Consider the following 14950-nt stretch of genomic DNA (forward strand, 5'->3'; position numbering starts at 1 on the left):
TAGATAGCAATCAGGAAGAATTCCAAGGCCTCTGTAGATTTTTGTAGCAAATATAAATAAATAGATAAATTTAGATATAGATAGAATATATAGTACATACTATATATAATCTGCATACATTTGATTATAAATAAACCAATTAAATTATTAAGTAAGTAAATGGATGGGGGGAGAGGGGAGAGAAGGCTGTGCTTGGCTCAGTTTGCAGCCTGAGTGAACGCTGGAGAAAGGGACGGGTTGGAAGTTGACAGGTGCAGCATTGCCGTTTGTCGTGGAGCATCTGAGGGTGTACACTGATTGAAACTTCTGCAGGTTCCTTCGTGGACAGCATTGCAGGTGCAATTTTCATTAGACAGTTCCCTGGGAGTAGAGCCTGGAAAGCCCTGCCCTCTTGGGCAGTACCTGCCCAGGTGTTCCTGAGTCCTGTGAAGCCAACCAGGAAGCCAGGGCCAGAGGCCACCCTGGAGCCTGGGGACAGAGCCCACCTGGAGCCTGGGGACAGCAGCCTTTAGGGGTTTGTGGTTGGCACCAAGAAGCACTCCCACATCAGGACAACCAAAAGGTCTCATTCTCTGGACCTATGAGTTGGCTTCAGGTCAACTCTGATTTGCTACTGTGCTGTTCATTGTAGATTATAAAGTTCAGGGCCCTTGACAGCAGATTTTAAGGCACTGGTTTCAGACCTCTGGTTGTTACATTAGTAATTTCAGACCACTTTACCACTATCTAGACTCCCAGCTAAAAATACATGTTCTTCTAAAATAAGGAGGAACATCTTCTACAAAGGAATGAAACCTCAGGGGCAGATCCTTTTGAGAGGAGTTGCCCTCCAGCCAGGCCCTGGGACTTGTGCCTGCTACAGGTGTTTCCACCTAGGCATCCTCGCTGTAAATGGACAGGGAAATTCTGGTGGACATTCAAAGGAGTAGCTGGTGCTTACGAATTCAGCAGTCCCCCAGAGAAGCTGTGTCTAGAGTAGACACGCTGTATACGCAGTGCTTGTCCACCTTCAGGTGCAGCACTGAATGTATGTTTTATTGTGTAAGCAGATGTGCAGTTTGCCACTGATTTACAGTGGAAATTGTTAGCCTGTAGCATGTTTGTATTGACAGAATTCACAATCAACAAGTTATACACAGCCCAAAGAAAATATGTCCTGCTCAGATGACAATAAGAATCAATCAATAGTATTCACAACCTCACATAATAAAAACACTACAAAACATTTTCAGTAGAGGTAAATGAGGGATCTGAATTCTTTCACACAAATAGTATTCTGAGGAGGTTGGATAAATATATCAGTATGTTACCTTCCAATTCTGAAATTCTAAGATCAATTACGATATATTCATAAAAATCTATGCCATATAAAAATATCAACAGATTGTGACTAGCAAGGAAATTTTTGACAATTAAGAATCACATATAATTAATTTCTCCTGTAGGGTTAGTTAATACAGTTCTTAATTATTAAGAAAAGTCATTGTGGAGGTATTTTAATTACCTTTTCTGCGGTTTTACGTGTGAAATCATTTGGCCAAATTACTCCCAAACCTGTTTCCTCACCTCTAAAATGGATATACTTCCTCCTGGGATCGGTCAAAGATTCTTATATGTAAAAACACTGGGGGAGTAAAGCATTATGTATATAGATTTGTATACAAATTCATGTAGAATTGTAGCTTTCTTCAAATTATCAAATATAATCTGACTTATTTTTAAGAACTTAAAAATACTTTAATGTTATTTTAGATCCACAAAGCAAAATTTGGAGAAGCATGGAAATGTTTTGAAACCTATTAAAAAAAATGGAAGCTTTTGTAGCTAAAACTATTTCTCTACAAAAATAAGGCCGCTTTATAAATTTGTCACCAATTCCTTTCTCTTTTTTGCCCTTTTAACAAGAACAGATCTCTGCTTTTCCTAGTTTTTCTTTTCATTTCTGATTGAAAAACAAAACCGTGGAGGGGTGAAGGGGGCAGGCGTGGAAGCCGCCTGCGTGGCTGGGACCCCAGGGCTCTGCCCCTTGCCGGCTGTGGGACCTTGGGGAAGTCTCTGAAGCCCGGGGCCTGCGTTCTGATGCCACTGCGGCCAGGCTGCTTGCTCGTGGAGTCGCAGGGGGAATTAAACCACACGCGGCGCCCGCGCAGCGCCCGGCAGCGCGCCCAGAGCGCGCCGAGTCCCGGGGTCCCTGGGCCACCAGCCAGCTCCTTCTCCCTGGTACGAGAGTTTCCCACATCGGGACCACAAAACTCCCCATCTGGATTTAACTGCGCCAAGGTTTAGCCTCTGGCGCCTGGTTTCTCTCTTCCCGCCTGCTGCCCCAGGCGCTGGAGGGCCCGGGTCCGGCGCTGTCCAGGTCTTTCCAGGCCTCGCGCGCCCCCCCGGATACGCTCCCGGCGCCGGACCCCGCTTGCCTCGGCCTGTCCCCCCGGTGACACCCCCCCCCCAATCCTCCCAACCTCCCACCCCGGGACACAGGAGACCCGGCCCCTCCCCTGGAGCTGCGGCTCCGCCTCTCGCCCCCACCGGGCCTGGCCCCCCACTGCAGGCCAGTGCGCTCCCCGCCGGGCAGGTCCCTCAATAAAATGCAAGCTTCCCCAAAGCCGGGACCCTGACTCCCTCACTCGCTGCGGCGTCCCAGCACATGGCATTGGCGCCCACCAGCCACTCAGTACACGCTAACTGAAGGAAAAGGTGAAAAGTCAACGAGCTATTCACTTCAGATACAGTGCAGAACGTTTTCATACACGCAGAATATGTCTCCCGCCTTCCTGGACTTGGCGCTTTCTTCCCCATCCTCCAGTAGCCAGCTGAGCTGTTCCTTGAGGAGACGCTCTCTGTGTGAGCTCAGGTGATCAGGGCACCTCCTAAGGCACAGCACCTGCAACCTGGGGCACCTGCAACCCGGGGCACCCCGAGAGGCAGAGGTGCGCTGCAGGAAGCTGGGGGGTTGCCTGCGGCAGATGTGCGGGAGTGCAGTATTTCTGATGAAGTCTAAAGTCTGCTTTTCGCAACCTATTTATCCTCATGCGTTTAGTCACGTTAGTTGTCCAGGTATTATCTCTTCTTAGCTTTGAGGCTTTTAAACACAATTTGTTTCTAACACAAATAGTAGTTAATGTCCCCCTGCTCTTGTGAACATTTACTTATTTACTTGACAAAACAGAGCGATTATTGTGGTGCAGGTGAGGGGTACAGAGCCAGCAGAGCCCGGCCCTGAGGGAGACAGTGGCCTGCGAGAGGAAGGAGCGGAAATCCGTGACCGCAGTGCAGATGTGAAACGCTCGGAGACACATGAGACGCTAGAGGCAGGGAATGGAAATGAAAACTTCCCTGATCCTGGCCAAAGATGAGGGCTGGGGAGGGGCAGGACATTCTTGCAAGGGTAGGTGATGTTTGAAATGAGCCTTGAAATTCAGGCGGCAGAAACCAAGTGGACACAGCTGAGTAGGACATAACGGATTTGAGGTCAGACATCGCAGAGAGAAGACGAGCAAGTGTCTCCCCTCTGCCTAGACTCTGGGCAGGGTGCAGAGCGTGGGATGGCTGACACGCTTCTACAAGTACTCACCAGCGTTTCCCCCATGCCCTCTTCCGGCACTTTCTCTACTTTATGTGCAAACACTGTGAGCCTCTCCTCCTCTGGAGTTTGTTGGGATGTTGAGAAGATTCTAATGTTTCTGTCTTTGGCAGGAAGAGAACAGTTCCCAAAGCAGAACCCTACTGCACTGAAATTGTTGATGCTGAGATTCTTTCTGCCTCTAGGCTGTGAGAGGTTATTGGTTTACTAAGTTCTCCATGACCACTGGATGTGACCTCACACGCGCTGCCTTTTGTAGAGCTCTCTGCAACAGCCCCGACCCAAGTTGTAACCATGCCCTGTCCATCTTGAGCTTCACTAGCTCATTGTCTAATGTCTGTCAAAGACTCAGTAATATTCTCTGAGTGAATAAATATATTATTATCTTATCAAGTGCCAATGTAATGGTATTTTATGACAGAAATATTAATTGCTTTTGGTACACAGGGAAACCCAGTGATCTTAGCATGTTATGATCTGGGTTGGATTAACAAACAAGAGCTCTACGCTTGTATTGTAGGGGTTTAGCACAAACTTTACATCTTTTGTCCCATGCAGTAGTTTGTAAACTGTCAATTCCACCTGGATTATGAACTTTAAAAAACACTAGAAGTGGTGAGAAAGACAGGAGAAGACCTCTGTAATGCTGGAAAACAAGTCTGTGTCTGACTAGTGTAATAGAGACACAAGGAAGTATGAAGGATCACTACTCTGATTGGCAAATTTGTTTCTAACAAGGGTACGGTCTAGAGATTCAGAAACGACTGCATGTATACTAAAGTGGAACAAATAAGCTAATGTATTATTGAAAAGGAAAGTCAGGTTTCTTGTCAGAAAAAGAAGCTGAAAATAAGCAAGGAGGGGTGACAGAATGACTCTGTGATGCTAGCTTGGATTCCCAGGCATGGTGAGTGTGTGTGTGTGTGTGTGTGTGTGTGTGTGTGTGTAATTTACATAGATACACAGATGCAGATATAAATGTCGGCATACACAGGTTAGTGCACATACCTATGTTTTCTAGCTCTGTCCACTGAGAGGGCTCAGAATCGGTGATACCCCAATAGACACAAGCACCCCCAGTGGCCAGATATTGGGTCTAAATAAAGGGAACTGGGGCTCCTTTGAAAAATGGCCAACTTTAGGACTGGGGTAGGGAAAACATGAGTCTGGAGCATCTTGTAGTACTGAAAATTAAGGAAATGCTCTGAAAACAAAAAATTAAAAAGTTGAGGACATGACAAAAGGACACAGCAGACACCCATAACAAGCTCCTGATGGCCACAGGGGAAACAGTCTGAGAGCAAGAGAAATAATCAATGTACTGGATTATAACCCCCAAATAAAATAAGTATGTGTAAGTCCATAATGATATAAATAATTGATTGAATAAATAAATAAATGGGGGGGGGGCACATTTCCTTTACAGTGGAATTCCAAGTTAAGAAATGTAGAAGGAATGAGAGCAATAGAAAATCAACATTAGAACACCACAGAATTAATTGCTGCCAGCAAGATTCACTGGTGAATGATAAAATTAATAAATAATGCTTGAAGGAAAAGAGAGATATTCATATAACCTCAAGGTAACTCCTCAAAATATTTACTATATGCTGGTAGTTTTCACATAGGACTTACCAGTTCCCCCAACTTGAATAAGGGCTGGACTCACTTGAAATGACTCAAGTGCAGAAAGAGAGAAAGAGAGATGTGGCGGTGGAGGGAGCCGGCAGCACCTGCCTCACTGCGCGATCAGGTGAGACGCACCTGTGACTCCTGCGGAGCGTGCGCAGTGGTTCAGCGGGGCGGCCACGTCCCCTCCGTGGCATTCTTTCCCCAGAAAACACCCTACAGATCCCAGTCCAGGGCCCTTCTACGACATACCTGAGTGGGGAAAGGTGAGAAACAGAGCCGGGGGGTGTGAAGGTGACCTGTCGGCTGGGGCGGGTCCTGGAAGAGAGGGGATACATGAGGAAAGAAAAGGTGAAATGCAAATAGAGCCTGCAGATCAGCCAATAGTATGTTTCCAGCGTTAATTTCTTAGTTTTGATTGATGACCTGTGTGCATATAAGATGTTAAGATTAGGGGAATCTGGGTGAGAGTTATTAAAGGACTTGACTGTCTTTGCAATTCTTCTGTAAATCTAAATTTATTTCAAAATAAAAAGTTAAACAAACAAACAAACAAAACGGTGGACATGTCTTAAACCCACCTCCTAGCACAGAGCAGGCATTCAGCAAAGCTTTTTAAATGCACTGATGGATGTGTCTGATGGTGAAGATGTTTACATAGCTGCAGAGTTGTCACCACTGGTTCACACTGGATTCCAGCTCCGGCCAAGTGTGTCCTCCCAGTCTGCAAGCACTTTGATGATTCCCTGCTTTCATTGTTTCCCTCTTCCAAAAAACGACCTTGTTTTTCTCCTACCTGATAAATCTTTCATCCTTCAAGAACCAGATCAAATTTTCCTTGCTGTGAAGCCTTCCAAGTATCCATCTTTCTAATTAACTTTTCCCCCCTCAAGGCTTGTACTTGATACTTCCTGGGGTTTTCTCGCCCTCTAAAACCGCGCGCTTCCAACGGGCAAAGGCCAGGTCTTTCCATGTATTAATCCTCAGTTTAGTTCCCAGAGACGGCAGGGGCACAATGAAGTTTTCATGGACGAATAAATGAGTGATTATTCCGTTTTAAGTCTCTGACTTGGTTATTATAATTAATGATGGAATTTTGGAATAGCAGATTCACATCCTTTTTAAATTTCATAGCTCCATAGGAGTTTCACTGCAGATATGTAAGCGACCACCTCCCAGCCCCCAGTGAAAAGGGGTCACTGAGCTGTGCGGGGTCAGGGGCCTGTGCAGCCGGGCGTGGGGGAAGGTGTGCCGTCCTCGTTTCATTCATTCCGGCTGTTTTGGGAATGGCACACTGTCTTCCAGGGTAGCGTACCTGGATCCTCTGTCCGAGGAGGGGGTGCCCACTGGTTTAACGCTTTGTTTTTGTGGAAAGAGCTTTCCTATCCAAGAAAAATAACTTTAGAAATTTCTGGAAGTTACACTCCATAGTAGCAATAAAACATGTTCACATTTATGGCATATTATCTTTTTTTATGGCACATATAACACATGGACCACATCTAGAGGAATTCTCTTCCAAATATTTCCTGTCAAAGAAAAGATGGTAAAATGCTTGATCAGTTGAAGCATTGTGGAAGCAATTGCTTATGATTAGAAAAATATACATATATATATGATTTGTTAGTATTCATTATTCTAATCATAAAATTAAAATATTGAAAATATTTTGACTATTTTCTTGAAAAGATTTTACCAATTTTAAGCTTAGAAGAATAAAACCATTAAGTAGGATGGAAATGTTCTTCTTGTACGACTCTTCAATGAAATGAATATTGTAATGGAATTCATATTAATTTGTATTTGCAAAGACAACACTCTCAATGTTTTGGGATCCTAATTTTATGGTTTATAATGTGCGGTCGGGGTTACTGCTTCTAGGGGGAGTGGCGGCCGGTAGCCGAGCCCTCAGCTCTCGGGGCTGCTTAAAGGGTACCGGCGGCGGGGGCTCTTTCCCGGAGGCGAGGGCGAGGCGGAGGACGTGGCCAAGGTCCTCGGCGAGAGGCGTGCAAGGTATGGAGGGCGGCGATAAGGACAAAAACCCTCTTCATCCAGTAGGAGTATGCGCCAAAGAGATTTATTCAGGGGTGATTACAGGTTATATAGGCTGGTAAGAGGGGCAGGGCTGGAAAGGAGGTGAAGTAGCCTAAAATGGCAATATTGAAGGGAGAGGGGCTAGGATTGGTTCTGAGAGGACGCAGGAGCCGTTGCAACGGGCGGGGGTTGTTTTGGCCACGGTGCATGCGCACTGGCGGTGGCAGGAGTGGCCTTGGCACAAGGGAGTATGTGGGTAAGATAAGGAAGTGGGGAAAGGGCAGTTGGGAGAAAGGCGGTTTCCTCCGGCAAGCCTTCCCTGCCAGTGGCATTTTGGGTGAGGAAAAGGGAGCTGCCTTGACCTCGCTCCTCAGGCTCGGGGGGGCTGCAGAGGGCACTCACGCCCGTACCTACTACCCTCCCCAGGGGGTGATCAGGTCCCCTGGCCCAGGCCTGGTAAGTCGAGGCACAAGCTCAGTCCCCGCAATTCCCCTTTCTTTTCTAATTAGAGGAAGAGGCTTTACCGGAGAGGTCCGCTAAGGGTGAGGGAAGGGGGAGGTTAGGGAAGGGAAAAAGGGGTTGACGGTGGCTCGGTGAGGCTGGAGCTCAGTGTTGGTGTGGTGCCCGGGCGCTTGACAAGGGCTTCGCTGCAGCGGGCTGGGCGAAGGTGAGGGGTTTAAAGTTCAGGGGTTTAAAGTTCAGGGGTTCAGAGAAGCTGGAACTCGAGGCGAGAGCGATGTTCAGGTGATTGAGAAGGGCCTCGCGGTCGGCGGGTCGACCGGTGGCGTTGAGGTCGCGGAGGGTTGGCTGTCATCTTGGAGTGGGGGGCGTCAGAGGTGGCGAGTCGCTGATACTGGATTTGCACGAACGAGGAAAAAATGGCATCTGTTTGTTTTCTTACAAGCTGGACAATTTTGCGGATGAGGCAGGGTCCTAAGATGAGAGCTAGAATAATTATTAATAGGGGGCCAAGAAAAGGAAGGATGTATGGGAGGATGAGAGTGAAAAAACTGGACCAATAACTGGTGGCTTCACGATCTCTTTTACGCTTTTCCAGTCCCTCTCGGACCCTTTTTAGGCTGTCCTCGACGAGACCTGTGGAATTGGCATAAACACAGCACTCTTCTCCTAGGGCGGCGCAGAGGCCTCCTTCTTTGAGGAGGAGAAGGTCAAGACCTCGGCGGTTTTGGAGCACTACCTCAGAGAGGGAATTAACAGAATTTTTTAGATGGTAAATAGCGTTTTGTAGGTGGCGAATGTCCTCGTCAACAGCCGCCCTGAGGTGAGTTAGGGCGGAGCCTTGACTGGCTAACGCAGCGATTCCGGTGCCAGCGCCGGCAAGACCTAGGAGGGAGGCAATTGTAAGGACGGTGATGGGCTCTCGCTTTTGCAGAAAGGCAGGAGCTGCAGTTTTTTCCAGACGGAGGAAGAAGTCTTCTTCGCTGTGGTATAAGACCCTAGGGATAAGGACAATTAGGAGGCAAGTTTCTTTATATTCACTGATGATATTCGTGCTGAGACAGGGGGTAAGTCCTGTAGAGGAGCAGAGCCATTGGGAGGAGTTATGAGGAATGAGAAATTTTGCCGAGCTGCTAGGAGATGAGTAGCTGGCACAGGCAGTGAGGTCGGGAGAGTTACTGGAGCGAGGGCGGACGCACTTTCCCGTATAGGAGACTGAATGAAAGGTTAGGGGGACGGCAGAGGTATTCCAACTGCATTCCGAGGGGCTGTCTTCTGTGCTTTCTGAAAAGGAGAGGTTGGAGGCAACGGGCTCGTACAGTGAGGAAGAGGTGGAGAGGCAGAGCCAGCAGGAGGAGGTAAAATTGGGGTTGGAGGAGTTCACTGAGGCAAAGGTGGCTTGGATGAGGCTGAGGAGGGGAGAAGAATAACGAGAAGGGGGCAGAGGAAGCTGGGGTGGTGGGGTTTGAGATGTAGTTGAAGTACGTTTAGTTGGAACTAAGGTGCGGCTGGAGAGCTGTGGAAAAAGGGGGTTAATGACTTTATTGGGACCAATGTTAAAGGGCTTTTTTATAACAGTATCTTTTTTTGGTTGGTTTAAAGCCTCCTTTCTTATGATTATAAGGGTTCCCCGATCGAACCCCGATAGCCAAATTCGGAAGCCCCAAGTTTTACCTAGGAGCCAAGACGTATCGGCAGGGTTTTGTATGGTGAGCATTAATCTTTTAGGGCAAAGGTACCTGTTGAGATAGTGATAGCCTGAATTTTGGCAAGTATACGGGATTACTGCGAGGTTTAGAAATTTGTCAGGGACAGAAGGTTTCCAGCCAGTGGCTAATGTTTCACACCCCCAGTACGGGCAGTAATAGTCCTTTGGGGATTTACAATATGATTTTCCAGGATTTGAAGCTGGACACATATAATATTGGGCCTGGGGGTTACTTACCCTTCTGGCGCAGGTTTCTTCGACTCTGGAGACAAAGGTGGCGAAAGGCTTACTCGGCTCCTGGAAGAGCTTGGTGAATTTATTAGGCCGACAGGCAGAGCAGTTGGCAAACGCGCGTAAGGCGATGCCTCTGAGGATAGTCCAGAAGGTGGCAGGGACATTAATATAAGCAGACGCATTTAGAAACGCTCCAGTGCCCAAATAGGCTTCAGGGGGATGATAGACTCCAAGGGCTGCGTCTTGTTCACTTTGCTTAGCTGCTTCTGCCTGGAAGTGAGCACGCCAGTCAACAAACTGACCGGGGTTAAAAATTGAACGGGCAAGCGAGGCCCAGTCTTGTGGGAGGCAATAGTTCATGCCGAGATCCTGCAGTATTTGGGAAGCATATGGGCTACCTAACCCGTCCTCCTTGACGGCCTTGCGAAGCTGCTTGATAGTATCTAAGTCAATGGGATACCAGTCATGCGGCCTCTGTGGGGTGGGGGCAAGGTTAAGAGGAAAACAGCGAAAAGCACGAGAGAAAGGAGGACACGCTTGCAGAGGACTTGGCGCGGGAGTGGGGGTAGGGGGAGCGTTGCCCCAAGGATTGCCTTGAGGTGCAGAAGGCAGCCAGGGGTTGTTAGTCGGCAGGGTGGAAGGAGCGGCGGCAGCTGCCGGTAGCGGCTCCGAAGGGGAGCTCGCCGGAGGGAGAGGCGGGAGTGGGAGGCCCCAAGCGTCGCAAGATGGCGGCGCGGTGGGCATGGCTAAGACACAAGATGGCGGACCAGCCCCGCCCTGTGAAAGGGCGGGGTCCAAGGCATAAGATGGCGGACTAACTCCGCCCTGTGGAAGGGCGGGGTAAAGCGTATGCGGTTTCCGGCCCAGCTTAGGGCTGACGTCATCGCCGGAGCATTTCCTCCCCTCGATGGAAGAAGAAGGAGGAAGTTCGCCATCTTGGCGTGGCGCAGTGTTATTTTGCTTTTTGGGAGTCACCTCGAGCGCGTTGTTAATCTGCTCGACTAAGGACTCCGTGTCCGAGTCATGATTTGAATTAGTATCGCTATCTGAATCTGTTGGCTGGGTTGATAGGGCCTTCTTGGATTTAACGGTGCCTCTATCAGGGGGGAGGGAGCCTTGAAGGCAGGAGCGGATGGTTATCAAGGTGGGGAGCAAGCCGGGAGGAAAACGCTTGCTCTCATGTTCCATGGCGTTAGTGACTCGATCAATAAGGCGATCATAAGTAACAGGGTCCCAAAGATGGCAAGTGGTGAGCCATGGGTTAAAGGGCAGCAGGAGGTCCCAGTATATCTGCAGCTGCCGGACAGACACTTTACAGCGATGCGTGTCTAGGAGACCCGCCAGAGCACGAACTTGAGGTGCCTGACATGTAGATATACGATTACCCATAGCTGAGGGGAGAGGAGGGGGAGTTGTTCCCGAGCCGGGCCGGCCGGCTGGCAGGGAGGAGGAGGAGGAGTTGTTTACCAAGCAGAGAGAATGAGATAAACTGTGGCTGCAAGGCCGAAGGAGACAGCGAGAGCAGAAAGCAGTGCCCCTTTGGCAACGAGAGCAGTCAGGGGGGGCGGTTGCAAAGAGGCACACGGCACCAAATGAGGAAATAAAGATACAAAGAACTACAGCAAAGTAATGGAGGGGAAGAGGGAGAGCGTTAGGAGGAACGGGGGTCATAGAAGTGCGCATACAAGGGGACGAAGAGAGCGTGGGGGAAGGGAGGAGTTCCTACTGGATGAAGAGAGCGTGGGGGAAGGGAGGAGCGGCTTCGGAGCAAGGAACCTCACACGGCTCCGGAAGCGGCGAGGGAGAGGCGGCCCTTACCTTGCAGGCGAGGAAATGGGAAGCTGGAGAGGCGTCCGGGCGAGCGGGTGACCTGCCAAACTGTCGTGTGGAGACGTTCCTCACACGGGGCACCAGTTGCGTTCGGGGTTACTGCTTCTAGGGGGAGTGGCGGCCGGTAGCCGAGCCCTCAGCTCTCGGGGCTGCTTAAAGGGTACCGGCGGCGGGGGCTCTTTCCCGGAGGCGAGGGCGAGGCGGAGGACGTGGCCAAGGTCCTCGGCGAGAGGCGTGCAAGGTATGGAGGGCGGCGATAAGGACAAAAACCCTCTTCATCCAGTAGGAGTATGCGCCAAAGAGATTTATTCAGGGGTGATTACAGGTTATATAGGCTGGTAAGAGGGGCAGGGCTGGAAAGGAGGTGAAGTAGCCTAAAATGGCAATATTGAAGGGAGAGGGGCTAGGATTGGTTCTGAGAGGACGCAGGAGCCGTTGCAACGGGCGGGGGTTGTTTTGGCCACGGTGCACGCGCACTGGCGGTGGCAGGAGTGGCCTTGGCACAAGGGAGTATGTGGGTAAGATAAGGAAGTGGGGAAAGGGCAGTTGGGAGAAAGGCGGTTTCCTCCGGCAAGCCTTCCCTGCCAGTGGCATTTTGGGTGAGGAAAAGGGAGCTGCCTTGACCTCGCTCCTCAGGCTCGGGGGGGCTGCAGAGGGCACTCACGCCCGTACCTACTACCCTCCCCAGGGGGTGATCAGGTCCCCTGGCCCAGGCCTGGTAAGTCGAGGCACAAGCTCAGTCCCCGCAATAATGGTTTATATTATAGCCATTATTTTAGTTAGTGTCTTGTTAGTTCTGTTCCTATATTAGATAAGTGACAAAAAGGCATTTCTGTGTATGTGTATATATTTTATTTTAATTGCTGTTACCTATGTATATGTGTATATATATATATTGCACCTTGGAGAATACCTCTAGTATTAGTGATTCATTGACATTTCCATTCATTTTGTGAGACAGTTGTATTTCCTCAGTCTTGTAAATCTCAAGCTGATAGACCTGAGTGTTAAAAGCAGGGGTTGATAGTGGATTGATGGAAACTGGACTTCTCATGAACTGTGAACCTAATTGATCAACATCTATCTCTCCAACAGTCTGGAAAGTAATTAAAAACAAAATTGTATAGTGATCATTACTTTTTGCAATATATGCCTCTCTCTGTATAGCTGTACAACACACATGCATGTTTGTCTCAGTTTACATTTGTCTGAATTTAAAGGAATATAAGCTCAATTTAAACAAATAAAGTATGTCAAATTATATTCATTTGTTTACATCTAAAATGTTTGCCAGTTAGGAATGTAGTGAAAATAAAAATAGTCACCTTTGATTGGCTGTCTGTGTCTCAGCCACTTCATCTTCATTACTTCACATTCAAATGGCAGTTCTCCTACATGTGCCATTTTCCACCTTGACAGCTGGGGAAACTAAGTCATCCAGGAAATGACCAGCCCAAGGCTCAACCCACTGTTTTTGGTTCCACAACCAACACACCTTTCATTGTCAATGTTGCTTCTTTTGAGAAGTATAAACCCCCCTGAGGACCTGATGAACTTTGTGGTTTGTGACTTTTAGATACTGGATTAGAATGTGCCTACAGTGCATTAGGGTTAATTCCACTTCTGAACTTCCAGAATTAGAAGAAACCAAAGGGTGGAGCTGAAACCCAGTAAATGTTCCTTGTGTACCTTCTGGGAGCTGGTGCCCGGGTGCCCACCACACACACTGTCTCTGTCCTTTAATACAGAGTTCTGAGATGGTCAATATGCTCTATTTCACACGTGAAGAAACATTTCATAACTCGGCCAGACCTCCGGGGCCGAAGGCGTCTCTTTCTGATCACAAATCCTAGGTTCTTCTGAAAGGTGAAATGTAGTCAGGCAAGAGGTTTCCAGAATCTGATAAGAGAAGAGGCAGCAAAAAGTACAGGAAACACCAAGGAATTACCGACTTAAAAGGTGAACGCGTTCTTGGGGAGACTTAGCAAAGGACAAGCGAATCTAAGGTACATAGCTAGCTTCCAGGGGTGCAGTATTATTAGGTATTTAAGTTAAGACTTACCTCAGTTTGTTGAGATGGCCTTTCATTATGTCCACTAATTATAACCTGCTTTTAAAAAAGAGATCTCAAATGATTCTACAATAGAGTATATTTTACTATAGTTTATCTTATCTTCAGTATAATTTTACACAGAAAATTTTGTAGAATTTGCACAATAATCATTCTTCTTTTTTACCTCCAAACACTAACAGTGATGATTTCAGCAGTAGAAAGCTATAATGAGATGGTGGCAAACACCAGTTTTAAAGTAAGAAAATCAAATATTCATAGATAATCCAATGTCTGATACAATGCAAACAAAATAGTTGATTGATGGAGGAAATTTCTTTTTTACTTTTCACCTGAGTGTTCTATCAAAGCACACAGAGAGCCTATGAGATTTTTAATAAAATGGCTCTTTGGAATGCTGATATGGAATGGAAAATAGAAATTGGAAAGCTTACAACTAAAGCATTATCGATCAGCTTCCTTAGAGAAACAAATACTTTTCTGGTAATGTTAACAAATCAGCAACTGTTTACAAGCCTAATAAACTGTTTTACCTCGGGTGGTTATGGAATCGTATATATGAGAGCTAGAGTAGATCTTGGTAGTTTGATTCCTTACTTTTCCTTAAGGCAGAGGAGACCCCAAGAAGCAGAGAATTAGCTGACACCTTAGAGCAGTTGTGGTGGAGCCAGAGACAGAATGGAGGAGTTCAGTGGGCTGTCCACAGCTTTTTCTCATTTCTTAAGTCAGTAATTTAAATTAGTTTCTGTCAACTGTTAGAATAACAGAAGAACTTTGATCTAAAGGAAACTAGTTTCATTTAGTTAAAGCTTAAATGAAGATGATCAAAAGCTATGCCACTTATGCGAATAATACTATCATATCTGATAAACACCACAAGGCATAGAGTTAATCAAATTTAAAGAAAAACATTAACATGCCTGCTGATAAAAACTGTTGATTAAGTGCAGTCTTTTTCTCATTTAACAGTAATCACAATGTCATAGGGCCACTGACTACAATAACAAAATTCTCTAGACAGCAAATCGATCGCAAATTTGGACAAGAACCAAGCAACCTGTAGAATCTGTGTTGCCAAAGACTTGTGTCTTTTAAGTTGCTCTGGTAATTACTGTATTTGTGAGGGGTGTTTATGAGATGCTGAATTCCTTGTACATAATGAACCCTTCTAAAGAGTATTCTAGTGAAAAAAATCTAGTTTGTTTTTGATTTGCATAATTGATGTTTGAGCTCAGAGCAGAACTAAACTCACCTGGTAAATTCCAAGGACAGGAAAAGATTGAGAAAAGGATTAACTGTTCAAGACAAAAGGAAGGGAGTGTGTTGTATAATGTGAACACCTTCTACTTCTCTGTTCACATAATGTTTTCGAGGTGTTGAATGATCGATCTGGGCTGATGTT

At 47.1% G+C, this 14950-nt stretch overlaps 1 protein-coding gene across 3 annotated transcripts in view; it reads left to right on the top strand.

Annotated features, from left to right (window-relative positions):
- TRPC4 (transient receptor potential cation channel subfamily C member 4) overlaps positions 1 to 14950 on the top strand; it is a 233831-nt gene that overhangs the window by 40877 nt on the left and 178004 nt on the right. The gene's annotated exons all lie outside the window — the stretch shown is intronic.

This window comes from Choloepus didactylus, chromosome 12, assembly GCF_015220235.1.
Source record: "Choloepus didactylus isolate mChoDid1 chromosome 12, mChoDid1.pri, whole genome shotgun sequence".
Taxonomy (NCBI): Eukaryota; Metazoa; Chordata; class Mammalia; order Pilosa; family Megalonychidae; genus Choloepus; species Choloepus didactylus.